The following is a 16,967-nucleotide window of genomic DNA, read 5'->3' on the forward strand; positions in this document are numbered from 1 at the left end:
TTCAAATTCATTGATTTTTAATACTAGTATGAGAGAGATCTCCATTTTGGGTCAGAAGGTTCAATTTGTGATAAAGAAATGCAAAATAAATATTTTCAATGCAGTCTTCTGTGAGATATGTCATTCATAGGATTTGAGTATTAGACCTGTAATACAAAAAAGAATTTGTTTCAAATGTTTTATTAAAATATTAATTAAAATATTCCAAATACTGTAAAATACTTTATTTCACTTGCAATTAATTTTTGCTATTTTCGCTGAAGGGATAATTCAGTGAAAAAAAAGTCTAGTGAATATAACTTTTTTCCTGTATTTCAAACTCACTCATCAAAAATCAGTGAAAATAATTTCCTCACAAAATACCCAAAAAGCCCTTTCAGCTAAAATAAAGTATTTTACAGTAGATAAAAAAAACTACTATTTACTGCATATGCACTATTAGATGCGTATTCCCAATAGAAGTGCATATAAACCCATAGACAAAAAATTCACTGCTGTTATGAGTGAAATTTTTTGTTTAAAGTAAAATTTTATCTTAATATATTATTCATTTACTGGGAGTTTTTCGAAGATGCAAGATGGATGAAAACAAATATGAATACAATAACAAACATGCCATACAATACAACTGATTGTAATGAGATTGACTAAAGTATTTGAAAATTTTCTTGACATCTTATGATAGTTTGTAATATTTTTGTAGGTGAGTGATATGAATCTAGGTAACTTACTCTACATGTAGAAATATCCAGTCCTATAGGACTGGCAGTGTAAAGTCCTATAGGAATTGTATAGTCCTATAAGACTTGCGATCTCACACACCTGTCCTATAGGACGGGCAGTGTAAAGTCCTATAGGAATTGTATAGTCCTATAGGACATATGATCTCACACACCAGTCCTATAGGACTGGCAATGTAAAGTCCTATAGGACTGGCAATGTAAAGTCCTATAGGACTTATTAATTCCTATAGGAATTTACATAAAATCCTATAGAACTATAAAAATCCTATAGGAAACTTTTGTAAGGGTAATTAACAATTAAACCAATCAAAATGCTTGCACAAAACTAAGAAAACAATCGTATCAGACGACTTTTTGAACAGTGATCAAGTCAGTAATTTTATTGGAATTCAACTCGCTCCTAAGATTTCAACTAATCCCAAGAGGTTTTTAGTTATCAGTGATAAACAGTTATTGCTTATGTAGTATGGTCAATGTTCAATCTGCAGTAATCAAGATTTCAGCTACACATCAATTTAATTATAAGTACATGTAGTTTACACATTAGTAAAAACATTTAAATTAAAATTAACTAAACAGTTATTGCCCAAGCAGTATGGTCAATGTACATGTATCTGTGGTAATCAAGATTTCAGGTACACATGTTTTTAATTGAGTTTTATTCACATGTCAGTGGGAAGAGTAAAAATAAATTTCAGTATGCACACATATTTGTGGGTTAATTATTACATTTCTAGTAGAATCATAAAAGTAGTAATATAGGCAGTTTTGGTGTGTGACCTAGAATATATGGAGATATGTGTATATGGAAATGAATGACATCACGTTTACAGCAAAAAAAAAACCCACAAATGTCAACAGCATTGCACAAATTATTAGCATAAAGGTTTCTGTTCATATTCATTGTGACTCATAAAATGACCAAAGCACATACTTTATTTTAATTCAATCTAAAAACTATACATATCTCAGGATAATTTATCTCCTATACCCGTGCATAATAAATATTTGTTCACATTGCTATATTATTGCTTCAAGAATTGCACATACAGTACAGTTCTCGCGAAAGCTTTGGCTTTTGTGGCATCATTGTCGCCTACGCATGGCTTCATTGTCACCTCAGCATCGCATCATTGTGGCATCAGCTTCGCGTCATTGAAAATTGAAGCTGTGTTCACCTTGCTTATTCTGTGGCATCATCGTGGCCTCAGCTTCGCAGTCTCATGGCATCAACATGGCATCAGCTTCAAAGTGTTGCGACATGAGTATGACCTCATTATTTTCACACGGAAAGGCAGTAGAGAAAAACACATGTACAGAAGTTCGATATGTAATCGATTTGAAATTCAAGGCGGTAAGGGGAATAAAATAATATGACCAAGAGTAAAATGACATTTTAAAAAGATATCTTGTTTAATTATTTAATGTTGCGAGTACTGAGTACCAAAAACTTTGTGAAGTACATTGCAATCTGCAAGGTGACGAGAGTCATATTGACTGCAAGGGAAATCGTGATCTATTTAAATCACACGATGCAATCATCGTTCCGTTTTAGCCGAGTCCGATCCCATGCCCGGACTACTAATACATGCAAAACACGCGAACGCCGCCTGGCGTTGTCGCCTGCCATCTTGATACAAAGTTCCAAATCAAGTGGGTACATTTCCAACTATGATTGGATGGTTGTGGTGGCGTCGGTCTGGTAAAATTTTACATCCAATTTTCACGATCAGTGACCCTGAGCTCGATCTATACATACTTTAAAAGTATTCTCACAAAAAAATATTTTCGAATAAAAACGAGCCACAGGCCTGTTAAAAAATCGAATAGCAATTGACGTGCAGAAAAAAAGTGTTCATTTAGTTGTAGCCGTAAATATTTGGTGACCAGTCGAACAATTTGAAACTCATTATACACACGGAAGTCCTTCGATACTGAATACCATCGACCCCAATCTGGTTTACCTTATTTCCCAACTTGCAAAACTGATTTGTATCTCAGCTCCGTTTTTCTTTTTTAATTTTTTGAACTGAGCTCAAATCCCAGCCGTTTGTCAAAATATACCGATGTTTTTCAGTGAATGATTGCCTGTCACAGCACAGTGAATTGACGCCGGAGATTGGACAGTACGACGACCCTTCAATCGGCGTCAAATATGCTTTGTTACAACATCATTGATTTGCTGAAAGTCACCTGATCGGAGCACGACCTGGGTCACAGAACCATATTTGTCCGTATTATCAACGGCACTTTGCGAGAGAACCACACCCACATTTTCAACCATTTTTAGCACGGAAGTTGCCAAGAAATGTCGAAAAACTCGTGAATTTCATGGATTTGAATAAAATAAAGCTAGCGATTAGTAAGACTGGTTAATAATATATCCCCCGATGCTCTTCAATTTTTTTTAATTTTATTTCAAGGCGTGAAATAGATAATTGAAGTTCCATCGATTTCAAGGCGACTGTTTCACCGCGACAACTCTACGCTGTGTTGTAGTTTCAACTAGGTAAAAAAATATATATAATAAATAGTACATGTTTAATTATTTGGTTTTACAGCCCGCAAATTACAGGACATGATCCCCATGAATTACGATAAATAAATGCCGATTGTGTTGAATAATGGACGTTGGGACCGTTTGGAGAAACCAAGGGGGATCGATATTTCAAACAAATTATTGGGACATGGTCGGCAGACATTTCAAACAAATGAAATTATTAACGAAAGACAAGATTTTTCCAGATATTTACGAACATACTGTCACAACAAATATATGCAAAATTGACAAATACACAAAGAAATATTAGGTTTTATTTTAGCCTTAGAAATATTTTCTTTCACTCAGTCCATGCGTGGGACTTCTATTTAGCTTCATGGTCCTTCGGCTTGTGTTCTCCTTGGGGGAAATAACAATAATTATACAAATCGTAAACTCAACACAGTCAGGAAAAGAAACCCGGACAACCATGTCGTACTTCTGCTGAAATACATTTTGTAGCAGTGCGTCACGTCAGAATATTGTTTAAAATAAAATAGTCAATCCCAGCCAAATCTAGGTCAAAGGGTCAGATTGCGTGCATATAATTATAGATAGTTAAAACAAAAAAGTATTTGAACTTTTGAGGGTTGTTTAACATCTATGCACGGTTACTAAACTAGTAACCGTGATCTATGAAAACCAGAAAATTGTAAGTAGTCCGAATTTTTGCACAGTCGAAAATAAAGCAGAAATTCAACAAGCGGTCGCAAAAGCGAGCGACTGAAAAGCGGAAGTGGGCGAGAGGTTGGGCGAAATGAGTTCTGTACTTCTTTGTTTGATGAAGCGATGCTGATGCCACATTGTCGCCATAATGAGGCCACAATGAAGCGAAGCGTTAACCGCCTAACTTTTTAATGTCGCGACATTGAAGCAATGCTGAAGCCATAACAATGCCATAATGATGCGATGCTGAAGCGAAGGTGAAGCTGAAGTGAAGCCAAAGCTTCCGCGAGAACTGTACTGTATGGGTATCATGAAAAACTAAATGGCCACTAGTCAGCCATAATAGTTTGAATCACAGAAAAAATATGACATGCAACTATAACCCAATATGTATGATCATCATACCAACTTTGATCCAAATTGGCCTGGTCATCTCTGAGATACAGCTCTGGTCATGACGATGACGATTTAAACACTTTTACATGAAAATTGGCGTCGGCCAGCCATATTGAATCGAATCACAAAAATAATGTTGGTGCACATGTATCTCTTGGTATACTATCTTTGTACAAAATTTAAACAGAAACCTTTATTGAATCAAGATAAAGTAGCATGAGTACCATGAAAAACAAGATGGCCACCAGTCGGCCATATTTGTTCGAATCACGAAAAAAAAATGATGTGCACCTACAACTTAATATGTATGATCATCATACCAGCTTTGATCAAAATCGGCCAATTCATCTCCAAGAAACTACTGTGAACACGTTTAGGTATCAGAAATAGCAAATTTTACATCCGAAATGGCCGCCAGTCGGCCATTTTTTGCCCCAATCATAAAGTAGCCTGACGCGCAAGACATTATGTATTGTCTTCATGTAAAGTTTGAATGAAATCCGTCGAGGGGTGTCCGAGATATAGCCCGAGGCGTATGTACGGACGGAACAAACCCAAATTAATAGTCCTCGTTTTCGGACTTTGTCCGAACAGGGACTAATGAATATGCATTGTCATAATTAATTTCAAATACAAACAAGTTTTGGTTTTGAAACAACAGTGTGAAAGCAGTCCACCGAATGTCCTTGATAGATGTATCTTACAAAAACATTTGTGCCGAATTTGTTTTATTATTTTCAGGAACAAAATTTCCAGCTCTATTTTAGTAACAGAAAATCTTAGCTGGCTTTTGTCCAAGTATTTTGTACAGACGTCTGTCAAAAATTAATGATTCACTGAGACAAATATGAACTGCCTTATTATATTCATTTTTTGAAAAGTAAAAACAAAACACCCTCTAGGAAAAGCTATCATGTTGCAAGCTCTGCTTAGTTGGTGTCCAGTGGAGAGAGAAGTCAACAGTACTGTTGCTTCCTGAGAATATCTTCAAACACAGCAATCTTTGCTTTTAAAGTGAGTTTTTAAATTAGTATTATAAAATCTTTATCATTCTGTTCTAATAGCTGAAACAAATGCCTGTGAATTTTCATTTGTCGAACGAACTGTCAAATGCAGAATACATATTTTTGAGTACAATTTTCTTTTCAAAATGTGGATGCAATGTTTTGCTTTTTATCTATTTTTTATGTATTGTTTTTGATTTGATAACTTTGGACTAAAAAGATTTTCTATTAGCTTCTGATCTTGATCAAAGTTTGGCACCCAATTCATAGGAGTGCTTATATTGATTTTCTGACATCTTGTTTTCTGTAAAAATTTTATTGGTAGGTTTGCAAATGTGTATCAGACTGTGAAAAACTCCATGAGTTGGTTTTGAAACCAAGTATAGTATTCACATGGGATTTGGGAGATACATTACCAAGGATATTGTTACAAGATAAATGATTTGCTTCATTAAACACATACAACAATGCATATTTCCACTGAGATCAGTGACCTTTGAATCAGTCAAGTAGAAACAGTCAAAATATAGTATCAGATTTTCCCAATTTTGCACAATATTTTCATACAGGACATCTGTCGCTCATACTCAGGGAAGACTTTATACTGATGAATAAGGTGATCAAGTTTGATAATGTTTGGAATAGAATAAGTAAAGTTATTGTGCACACAATAACAATTATTAATGACGAAGACGACAACAGCGACGACAATGCCGGACAGAAAATTTTGTCTTAATATACCTTTCCTTTCCATTTTTTAAAATACTTAGATGTCAGTTGGCTATTTTTGTTCAAATCACAATAAAATAATCAGAATATGCATGAATGATACTAATAATAACATCCCCGTTCATTTTGAGAAATGGTTATGGACATGGTATTAGACTTATTAGACATGGTCGTATTAAAACATATCAGTCAAAGCATGTCTGAAATATGGCCTTTGACACATAGACACACACACCAATATATGGGGTGAGATTACCATTAAAATTACCTGTCTCAATTGTTTTTACATTATTTTTTGATTGTTTATTTTGAAATTACTTGTATAATAATATTGAATGTTTATTTAAACTTTATTGTTACATTATTGTCACATTTCGCTGTTATTCCCCATTATTCAATTATATATTTCTCAAATATTTGATTATTTTGTTACTGTAGAAACATTTAATTTCGCGCATTTAATTTTGTGGTTTTGAGCTGTCCAAAGATTTCACGGTGTTTAAATTTCGCAGTTTTTCGAACAATAAAACAAAGGGTCACACCACAAGACGAAGTCATTCAATGTCTTGTTGATTTCCGACATGTGCAGCTTCCAACAGAACAGTTATTTCCGGCACGCCTATCAGTATTACACAACTATTTGCAGCTCATTGCAGTCTGGCACCTATTTTACTGTATCCTTTATTTTAAATAGTAAGTAAATAACGTGTTTGCAGACGGTCTAGAAAGTTATACAAAAACTATCATCCTTTGAAAACATAAGTGTTAACCAATGTTCACGAAAAAATGTCCACACAAATCGATCAGTGGTTCATCAAAAAATTCACTTGACAAACAAGCAGCCTGTCGGCTGAGATAGCACCGCTGTTAGCAATGCACATTTCAATTAAGAAATAAAGATATCATTCAAAAATGAACAATATTAAAGCAATCAGACAAGAAGTCGAAAATATCACTTTTTACCAAAAATTGCAAAAATATTCACCAAAATTAGAGATTTAAAGATATCATCACGAAATGAACAAATATGAGAGAGGTACACATGTAGTACCTATATATGTAATATCAAAGCAATCGGACTCGTGGTTTTTAACAAGAAGTCGAAAATACCACTTTTTACCAAAATGACATTTCATTTTTGACATGAAATGAGAAAATCTGAGAAAGAACCATCCAAGGTACTTGCATATCAAATTTGAATACATTCTCACTTGCGGTTTAGAAGAAGAAGTTGAAATTGTGAAGTTGACAACGACGGACAATCAGTATTATGAACAGCTCCGCTGTGTCATTTATTTTTTTTAATTTTATTGGTAAGTAATAAAGAAAATATATTCTAAAAGAAGTTTCAAATAAAAACAAGCAGCCTGTTGGCCGAGATAGCTCCGCTGTTAGCAATGCATATTTCAATTAAAGAACAGAAGATATCATTAGAAAATGAACAATATGTATAAGGGAAGAGTAGGAAATCAAACAGGCGGTTCACCGCGGTAATCACCGCGGCTCTCCGCGGTACACCGGGGAGAGCCGCGGACTGCTTATAATTAGGGGTCTCTACCGCGGTGGCCACCGATACCGGTTGCAACCGCGGTCGTAGGAAAGGTGTGAAATACGTACTTAACAGTTTCGTTTGTGATTCCACGAGTCTTTGTTTCAAATAGCTGTTTTTAAATCGAGCAGGTTACGAGCATCGCTGGCATGGAAATACTAAGCATATAGTAATATTATCGGCCCACGTATTTTATTAATATAAAAATCCATAAGTCCAATGCTGTATACGAATTGTTGTTGCGTGAAACAATGTTGTATTTTATGCATGTATTTATCACCAATTCCAAGAGTAAAAGTCGTAACTTTCGAAGGTACAAGTATTATGACTTGTCCATACATTTCACTTGCGTTTGTTACACTTGAATAAAGTCTACCACATGAAAAGAATGTTATTTACGAAGTTTTAAATAGCCGAGCCTTCCTGATTCGAGCCTCTTGTTGATTTGACAACGGTGGGTATCATTAATGTTTATTCTTTGCCTGTATCGCATTCCAGACAAAAAGTTCAAGATCGGTAAACAAGAAATGGACGAACTAAAATGTCTCCCGTGCGACATGATTATTAAAAAAAAAAAAAAACAGAGTTAAGCGGACATGTACGTTCTATAAATCTAACCTTGCACACATAATCTTGTATTGATGTTTTTTTTTGTCAAAAACGACGTTACCTTTCAGTTAACTCTTCGCGAGAGATTACCGATTTTTTGAACAAAAATGTTAAGTAACTATATCGTTTTGCGTCAAACTGGGTGGCCCGAATTTAAATGTTAGTGCGTAAACTCATTGAGGTCATTGCCCATTGCCGCACGTAATTCAAACACGTGGTTATTAGAGTTCAGTCGAAATGTACGTGAATAATGCGATCGAAGTGCGCTGCGAGTTTATTATAGAAAAATTTAACATTTATACGCATGATATTGTATGTTATTGTATGGTTAATATTACATATTCACTTTATTTCGAATAAAATAATTCACCGATGAGTCACAAGTATTTAAAATATTTTCTCGACTTTCGTTAGACACCTGACTCCGGGACCTGACTATCTTTTTCAATGATTTACTAGTAAATGCGCCCATGTTTATATTTGCGTAATAATTACGAATGCAACGCATTATCAAGTCGGTAATATTGAAATATTCACAGACCCAATAGCCCGGGTTAGTGTCCCAACAATAATAAAAATAACTTAGTTTGCGTAATTATTATAAAAGTAATACATTGCAAAGTTGAAATATTTAGAGCCCGTCCAATACTGTAAACATATTTGCGTTATTAGAAAAGCAGCACACTAAGTAAACGATGTTGAAATATTCAAAGCCAATACAGAGTTGGATACAAGTTGTGTTATTACAGTACCGCCGGATATGATAACAAATTTACGAGATCGAAGCGCGGACCAAGAAAGAAAAGGGTTGCTAAGGTAACGCGCCAGTTCAGTGCGTGACTTGGGGGTCAAACTTCGGTCAACACACACTTGATGTCAGCATCGCCGCGGAGCAAGTTTTGCAACGTACTTGAAGTTCAATTGTGCCCCAAAATGATGTCGACGATCACTCAATTGTCGCAAGGCATGTTGTACCAAGTCCATGATACACCCCGTTTCGACTTTGGCTTGCTTTTTCTTCTTAGTGCATGTTCTTGTTCACGTAAATGCGACCTCTCACCAATGTATTAAAACACTTTTAATTTATACTTTCGCGTGATTATATTTGGTCTACGCGAAACATTAATCTTTCTAAACATTTTCTGAGACCATGCATGATATATATTCACAAAATAATGCGATCTTATTTTATATTATGTTGATCTCTACGTCTTTCTGGATCGTTTTGTGATTTTATTCCAAAGCTCGGGCAAATAAAATAATGTGAACTATTATAGACTAGTTTCCTAGCTTTTGGCTCAGCCAAATTGGTTTAATTTTTCATTAGAACTTTGTGATCCTTTTAATTTCCCAGTTCTTTGTGTTCATTAATGGTCTTGACAATAAGTGTGAATTGCTGTGCGAGCCCACCGCACACGACCGCGGTAAACCGGGGTCATGGAATCTATGCATAAATTTGCATAAAATGTGGTCGACCGGCGAGCACCCACCACCACCGCGGTAATGACCGCGGTGCACCGCACGTTTGATTTCCTACTCTTCCCTAAGTATCAAAGCAATGGAACTGTTTTCAACAAGAATTCAAAAATATCACTTTTCACCAAAAATGACAAAAATAATCATCAAAATTAAGTAATTGAAGATATCACCACGCAATTAACAAATCTGAAAGAGGTCCACATGTAGTACCTATATATGTAATATCAAAGCAATTGGACATGCGTTTTTCAACAAGAAGTTGAAAATATCACTTTTTACCAAAAATGACAAAAATATTCACCAAAATTAGAGAATTGAAGATATCATGAAATGAACAAATCTAAGAGAGGTCTACCCAAGGCTTGTAGTTTATCAAGAAGAAGTTGAAAAAGTAAAACATTGACACGGACGACGACGAACAACCACTCATATGATAAGCTCCCCTCGACAAAGTCGACAGCGGAGCTAACAAATTCAACTGCATTGCTGAATAGCAAATGATCAAGGTAGCGCAATCCTGTCATGCTGAGTTTGACAATTGTTGATTGACACTTGGTAGTGATTATTAATAACGTGCAAGAATAAATTTGTTGGATTGTTATGAAATATCAGCAAAATTCAACTTCGTTTCACTGTAAGCTAATGATTCTGATCGTAAATAAATGCTTGATGCAAATGAAAAATTTGATTCATCAAGTGACAGATTACGTCTTTGAGGGAAAATCAAATTACGAAATTAGTTGAGTCGTCATTGATTTTCACAAGGAAGAAACAAAAATGATCACAACAAATATGCACATTTTATTACAATATTAATTACGTACCACCAGAATTTATGAAATTAAAAACATTTGAGTCTGTTGGAACACAGTTGAAGTCAAAATTGTCATATTATCTCCACTGACGAAGGTGTTGAATCGTACGCAAACTCTCGATGAAAATCACTTTCCGCCATGATGCATTTGCATTTGACCTGCAGCAGCATCCTTTGACCTAATGGGTCAAGTTGGTTATTTACCAATCAGAATGATGTGTTGCACTGACGCAATTCTTCCGAAATTCCCGAAGACTTTCCGGTAACGCAATGCGGAAGTGAATTATCGATGTCGAAGTACGATCTGTTGGAATTTATTTCAGCGAATAAACGACATGGTTTTTCCAAAAAAACTAGTAACTAGCCATTTTTGAGAGGTAAACTGAATATGGCATGAAATATTTACCGCATTTTACTTGTATTAACAAGTCATTGTCAAAGCGTAGTTTACGCACGGTTACAGTGTTTTACGCATTCACAACATGTTCACAACGGTCGATATCCACGCTGTATCATATAAAAACGATTACCAAAATTCGTTACGCAAGACCAAGTTTTAAATTAGTTGCATTTTGAAGGGGTGGGCGCTTTGCCGAATGTGACCCCAAATATAAAAATTGCACAAAAGTGGGGGGTGGGCGCTTGCCCGGGCATGGGCGCTGACGCGGTCGAGTACGGTATATACATTGGACATGTAAATCGACTTGTTTTCAGTAAACATGAATGAACGTATTGCCTTTGCACTTAGCACGGTTACTAAAAAGACGGTTAGGAAACAAACCATGTTCTTTTCATTAGATGCGTGTCACGGGTAAACATTTGAAACAAAAGACGTACTAATCTATGATAAATCATCAACATAAAATGTAGACGGGAAATCACGCAAATATGATGGCATTTCCCCCAGAGTTCATTGCAATCCACAACTGCACGCCATTTTATTGTGTCCATGTTGATACTTTCAGTAATACTAAAGTGTAAGTTGTTCCAGTGAATCCTGACAAAACCTGTCGCTCAGTTTAAACTCAATACAAATTTGCCTGTCTTGTATGGCATTTTCGTTTCTAAAGAGTAAGATCGGCAGAAAACTGAAATAAAAAAACCAACAAAACATGATCAGAAAAAAGACGTCAAAGAAACCATACAAGTGCTTATATTTCAGCCATGCGAAAGTTTTAATGAGGAGCAATGATACCACATACATTTTGGTGGAAATAAACAAAATATGCGATAAGATAACTGAAATGACCCGCTCATGCTCTACAAAATGCATGTAAGTGAACGAAATATGCAACAGGCAGTTCAAATGAAATTAAGAACGGTTAAAAAGGGTTCGAAAAATTGATTTGGCGAAGAGACTGCTAGAAAGTTGTATCGACAGTTCAATGTGTTCAAAAATTGTAGCGTTGACTAAAACCGTATTTAACGGCACGCTGAATATTGCAACATGAAAAAATTGCTAAAAAACTGAAATAAGGACAGACAAGAACAATTAAACAGGCATTTTATGAAACTGCCGCAAAATGTTGAATACATTTTCAACGATTTTTACGGCGTCTACAAAAAAAGTGTTAAGACTTTAAACAAAATGGCGAATACAGTGACGCGAAAGCAAAACGATAAAATTTACTTTAATAAGCCGCCGAATCGCATACAACCGTCATAAGTACGCACAGTAGTATACTAAAAATTCCTTTGGTGATAATTTTAAAATAATGAATTAGGGGTTAGAATTTTTGTCACTTTTTTGTTCGGGACCCAAGCTTCAACTTTCATGACAACAGTGAAAACTATAAATGACGATTCTCGATTATGAATGTTATCACAGTCACAAAGAGTACTCATGCAAAATGTACGTGTAGTTCTTCGTAGAGCTTGTGCACCGAACATGGATATTATATCGAAAACCAGCTGAAAATTTCAAATTCTCAGGACATCAAGTGATCGACACAAAAATGAAACAAAATGGTGGGCCTTGAAATCTCAAGCAATAGAGGGCGTACACAGCTCGACACGCATCTTTGAGGGATTAGGCAGATTCACATCTTTTAACAATAGCGTTTCCTAACCGTCTTTTATAGTAAACGTGCACTTAGAAAGTTAAAGTATCCATCTTTGCGATCAAATCAAAACAACCTTTAAAAGATCATGTTTACTTTCACAAACCCACTCATGAATAATCAATGACATCATGAATAATTAACAGCAGTCAAATGCCTGCAGATGCGTCCAGCCGGAATTTCTTTAGCGGTCAGGCCAGTTTTCGCGATCACGCTAAAAAGACTTAAAGAACAATTATTTCTTTTTGTAAAACAAAAAAGAAGTCCCGACTTTGCCAGTCTAGTGATGACCCGTGCGCTCTAAAATATGCAAATCACGGTCCCACATTCAGACAACCCAGATTTGAAGATGTTGACAATCTGACAATGAAAATACTTGCATTGTTTTATGACAATCTGCATTTCGTCGATAGACTCGCGGTTACGAAAACAGACAGTTAGGAAACGAACCATGTTCTTTTCATTAGATACGTGTCGCGGGCAAACATTTGAAACAAAAGACGTACTAATCTGTGATAAATAATTAACATAAAATGTAGACAGGAAATCACGAAAATATGACATCATTTTCCCCAGAGTTCATTGCAATCAACAACTGCACGCCGTTTTATTGTGTCTCTGTCGATACTTTCAGTAATACTAAAGTGTAAGTTGTTCCAGAGAATCCTGACAAAACTTGTCGCTCGGTTTAAACTCAATACAAATTCGCCTGTCTTGTATGGCATTTTCGTTTCTAAAGAACAAGACTGGCAGAAAACTAAAATAAAAAAACCAACAAAACATGATCAGAAAAAAAGACGTCAAAGAAACCATACAAGTGTTTATATTTCAGCTATGCAAAAGTTTTAATGAGGAGCCATGATACCACATACATTTTGTTGGAAATAAACAAAATATGCGATAAGATAACTGAAATAACTCGCCCATGCTCTACAAAATGCATGTAAGCAGACCAAATATGCAACAACAGGCAGTTCCAATGAAATTAAGAACGGTTAAAAAGGGTTCGAAAAATTGATTTGGCAAAGGGACTGCTAGAAAGTTGTACCGACAGTTCAAAGTGTTCAAAAGTTGTAGCGTGGACTAAAACCGCATTTAACGACACACTGAATATTGCAACATGAAAAATTTACCAAAAAACTGAAACAAGGACAGACAAGAACAATTAAACAGGCATTTCATGAAACTGGCGGAAAATGTTGAATACATTGTCAACAATTTCTACGGCGTCTACAAAAACAAAGTCATTGTCAATGACACATCCTTGTTCCGTTCATATTTGAGTGATATATACATTCAAAGCAGATCATGACCGAAATCTCAGACCACTTTCAGTGACCTGATCCGAAATGCATCTGCATATGTACAACACATTGTACCGGTACTAAATCTGAACAAAATCCATCCATGCATGACTGAGATCAGGTTCCGGAATTGTGAAAATACGTGATTTTGATGCATTTTCAGCCTTAAAATGGCCATCATTCAGCTATTGTTAAGCGGATCATGAAACAAATGCACAAATCTATTTGTGACATGATGTACCATGTGTGTGTGAAGTTTGAACTTGTTCAATCCAGACATGTCTCCGATACGGATCCAGAACTGAATTCTTTAAAACAAAATGGCCACCAGTCGGCAATTTCGAACTTGATCCGAAAAAAACATGACGTGCATCAAGGTCCTATTATGTTTAATGTATGTACCAAATTTGAACAAAATCCGTCCATGCATAACTGAGATCCGGGCCCGGAATGGTGAAAATGTGCGATTTCAATGCATTTTCGGCCTTAAAATGGCCGCTATTCGGCTATTGTTAATAGAATCATGAAAAAAAAGCATGTGCACATGTCCCATATAATGTGTGATGTATGAATGAAATTTGAACTTAATCGGTCCATGCATGTTCGAGATACAGGTGATCACGGACGCACACAGGGCAAAACTACGTCCGAACGGGAACTAAAAAGTGTTACGACTTTAAACAAAATGGCTGATACAGTGACGCGAAAGCAAAACGATAACATTTACTCTAATAAGCCCCAAAATCGCACACAACCTTCATAAGTACGCACAGTAGTATACTAAAAATTCATTTGGTAGTATTTTTTATAATATAATGTATTTTAAAATAGTGACTTAGGGGTTAGAATTTTCGTCACTTTTTCTTCCGGGACCCAAGCTTACTTTCATGACAACAGGGAAAACATTCACAAAGAGTACTCATCCGAAATGTACGTGTAGTTCTTCGTAGAGCTTGTGCACTAAACGTGGATATTCTATCGAAAACGAGCTTAAAATTTCAAATTCGCGGAACATCAAGTGGTCGACAAAGTAGTGGGCCTTAACTTAGAAATGTGGACAGTATACTAACAAGTGAAAATATGAATGAAGTTTAACAATTATACTCACTAATGCATAGAGAACCAAGCCATATTCCAGTCAGCAAGCCTCACATTTGGCCACAGTCACTTGGGGGCTGAAAATCAATAAATACTAATTTTCAAAAAAAATCATCCGCTATACGTATATAAATAAACAAGTTGTGAAACACGGCACCTAGTAAATCGACACCCTGTCGGTTTCAAATGTCGATTTCTTACCTTAAAATGCGAAACAAAAATGTTAGAGGGGGTCAGGTGTTACGTTAATAACCATTGTTCATAATCGCTAACTTGGTTTTATTCAAAACTGCACAAATCCCGCGTTTTCTGATGATATCCGACGATTTCATGAACGAAAATGGCCAGCAGCCAGAATCAAGGGGGATTCGCACAGAGTTCTGGGTAAATCAAGTGCGCATACTCATTTTCAGCCAATCAGGCGTGCCGTAACAGCGAGTATTTCCTTCATTTACCCAGAACTCTGTGCGAATCCCCCTTGATTCTGGCTGCTGGCCATTTTCGTTCATGAAATCGTCGGATATCATCAGAAAACGCGGGATTTGTGCAGTTTTGAATAAAACCAAGTTAGCGATTATGAACAATGGTTATTAACGTAACACCTGACCCCCTCTAACATTTTTGTTTCGCATTTTAAGGTAAGAAATCGACATTTGAAACCGACAGGGTGTCGATTTACTAGGTGCCGTGTTTCACAACTTGTTTATTTATATACGTATAGCGGATGATTTTTTTTGAAAATTAGTATTTATTGATTTTCAGCCCCCAAGTGACTGTGCATTTGGCTGGGCTCCCGCCTCTACGGCGGGTCACGTGATCTGACGCACAGTTCAGCGAGGCCTCACGTGAGGTAGAACAAAATGGAAGCTTTAACAACAACGCCCTCTGTAAACCAATTATATTCATAACTTCGTTTTGTTTTAAAGTTTGCATAAACCACTTTCCCAGGTGTTGAAGATACGGCGTAGCGTAACATTAACTTGCACGCGTGTGTTTCTGCGTCTGCCAATCGTCGTCATAAAACTAAAATTTCTTTTTATCGACATTGTATTTACCGTTATGACAAAGCCGGAGTATTTTTGTACACCAGTCTCACTACTTCCGGGAAATTAGTCTATTTGTGCACATAGAGGGACTGTGATTTGTGTAAACTCTGACTCAAGTTTTTTTCTTACAAACCGTGCCTGGAAGATGTATGGTGACATTAAGTGCCATTGGTGTATTGTAGATATACGCATTGTTTATCTGGGAAACAATCGTAATATTATTACTTTACACTCACTGTAACCATCATTGTAGGCTACGTTGCTGCAGTTTATGCAGCTCTCTTGGTCGTGGTATAATAGCTTAAGCGGCCAATAAGAGCTGCTAAACTGCAGCAATAGGCTACGCTGAGTTGTAGTTTCGCTCCACTCATTGCCAGACAAATGTGGAAAAACACGCGATAAAACTAACTATAGCGGGATTAGAACAAAATCAAATAATACATTTCTATGAATATTAGTGTGAATCACAATAATGTGTACCATCGTATCTCACAAGTTATTATTATTACAAAGGACGGGACGTTATTTAAACAATAATGTACTCCCCGTTTGGCTCTTGAGCCACCGGGGAGTACATTATTGTTATTATTTTGTTGCATTGGCAATGCCAGTAAAATTTCACACGTTAAAACTAAGATAATTTGGCAAAAAAAAAAAAGACCGAAAACAATCAACAGAATCGCGTCTGCACTATATAGGCCTTGTAATCTGTATAATAGTACTGTTTATAATGTCAACGCGTTCACGCAACGATTCCCATTTACATACACAATACATTGTGCAGCCACAGTCAACTGGCCCAGCTGGCGCACACATGATAATATAATAAATACGATATTTACTATATGGGGGCCGCCATCTTGAATGCAGCATAACACTAAATAAAAGACAAGTTGTGAAACGCGTTTTTCAGATTTCTACAAATCAGGAC

The 16,967-nt window shown here is 36.1% G+C and overlaps 1 long non-coding RNA gene across 1 annotated transcript; it reads right to left on the reverse strand.

The window, feature by feature from the left end:
* On the reverse strand, positions 1-15,401 carry LOC144344471 (uncharacterized). The gene is made up of 3 exons (XR_014929459.1): positions 15,192-15,401; positions 15,001-15,067; positions 1-146 (listed from the first exon to the last, which is right to left on the reverse strand). It is a non-coding gene; the product is annotated as an uncharacterized LOC144344471 (long non-coding RNA).
* Positions 15,402-16,967: the final 1,566 nt, after the last annotated feature.

This window comes from Saccoglossus kowalevskii, chromosome 1, assembly GCF_978046115.1.
Source record: "Saccoglossus kowalevskii chromosome 1, keSacKowa6.1, whole genome shotgun sequence".
In the NCBI taxonomy this organism is placed as follows: domain Eukaryota; kingdom Metazoa; phylum Hemichordata; class Enteropneusta; family Harrimaniidae; genus Saccoglossus; species Saccoglossus kowalevskii.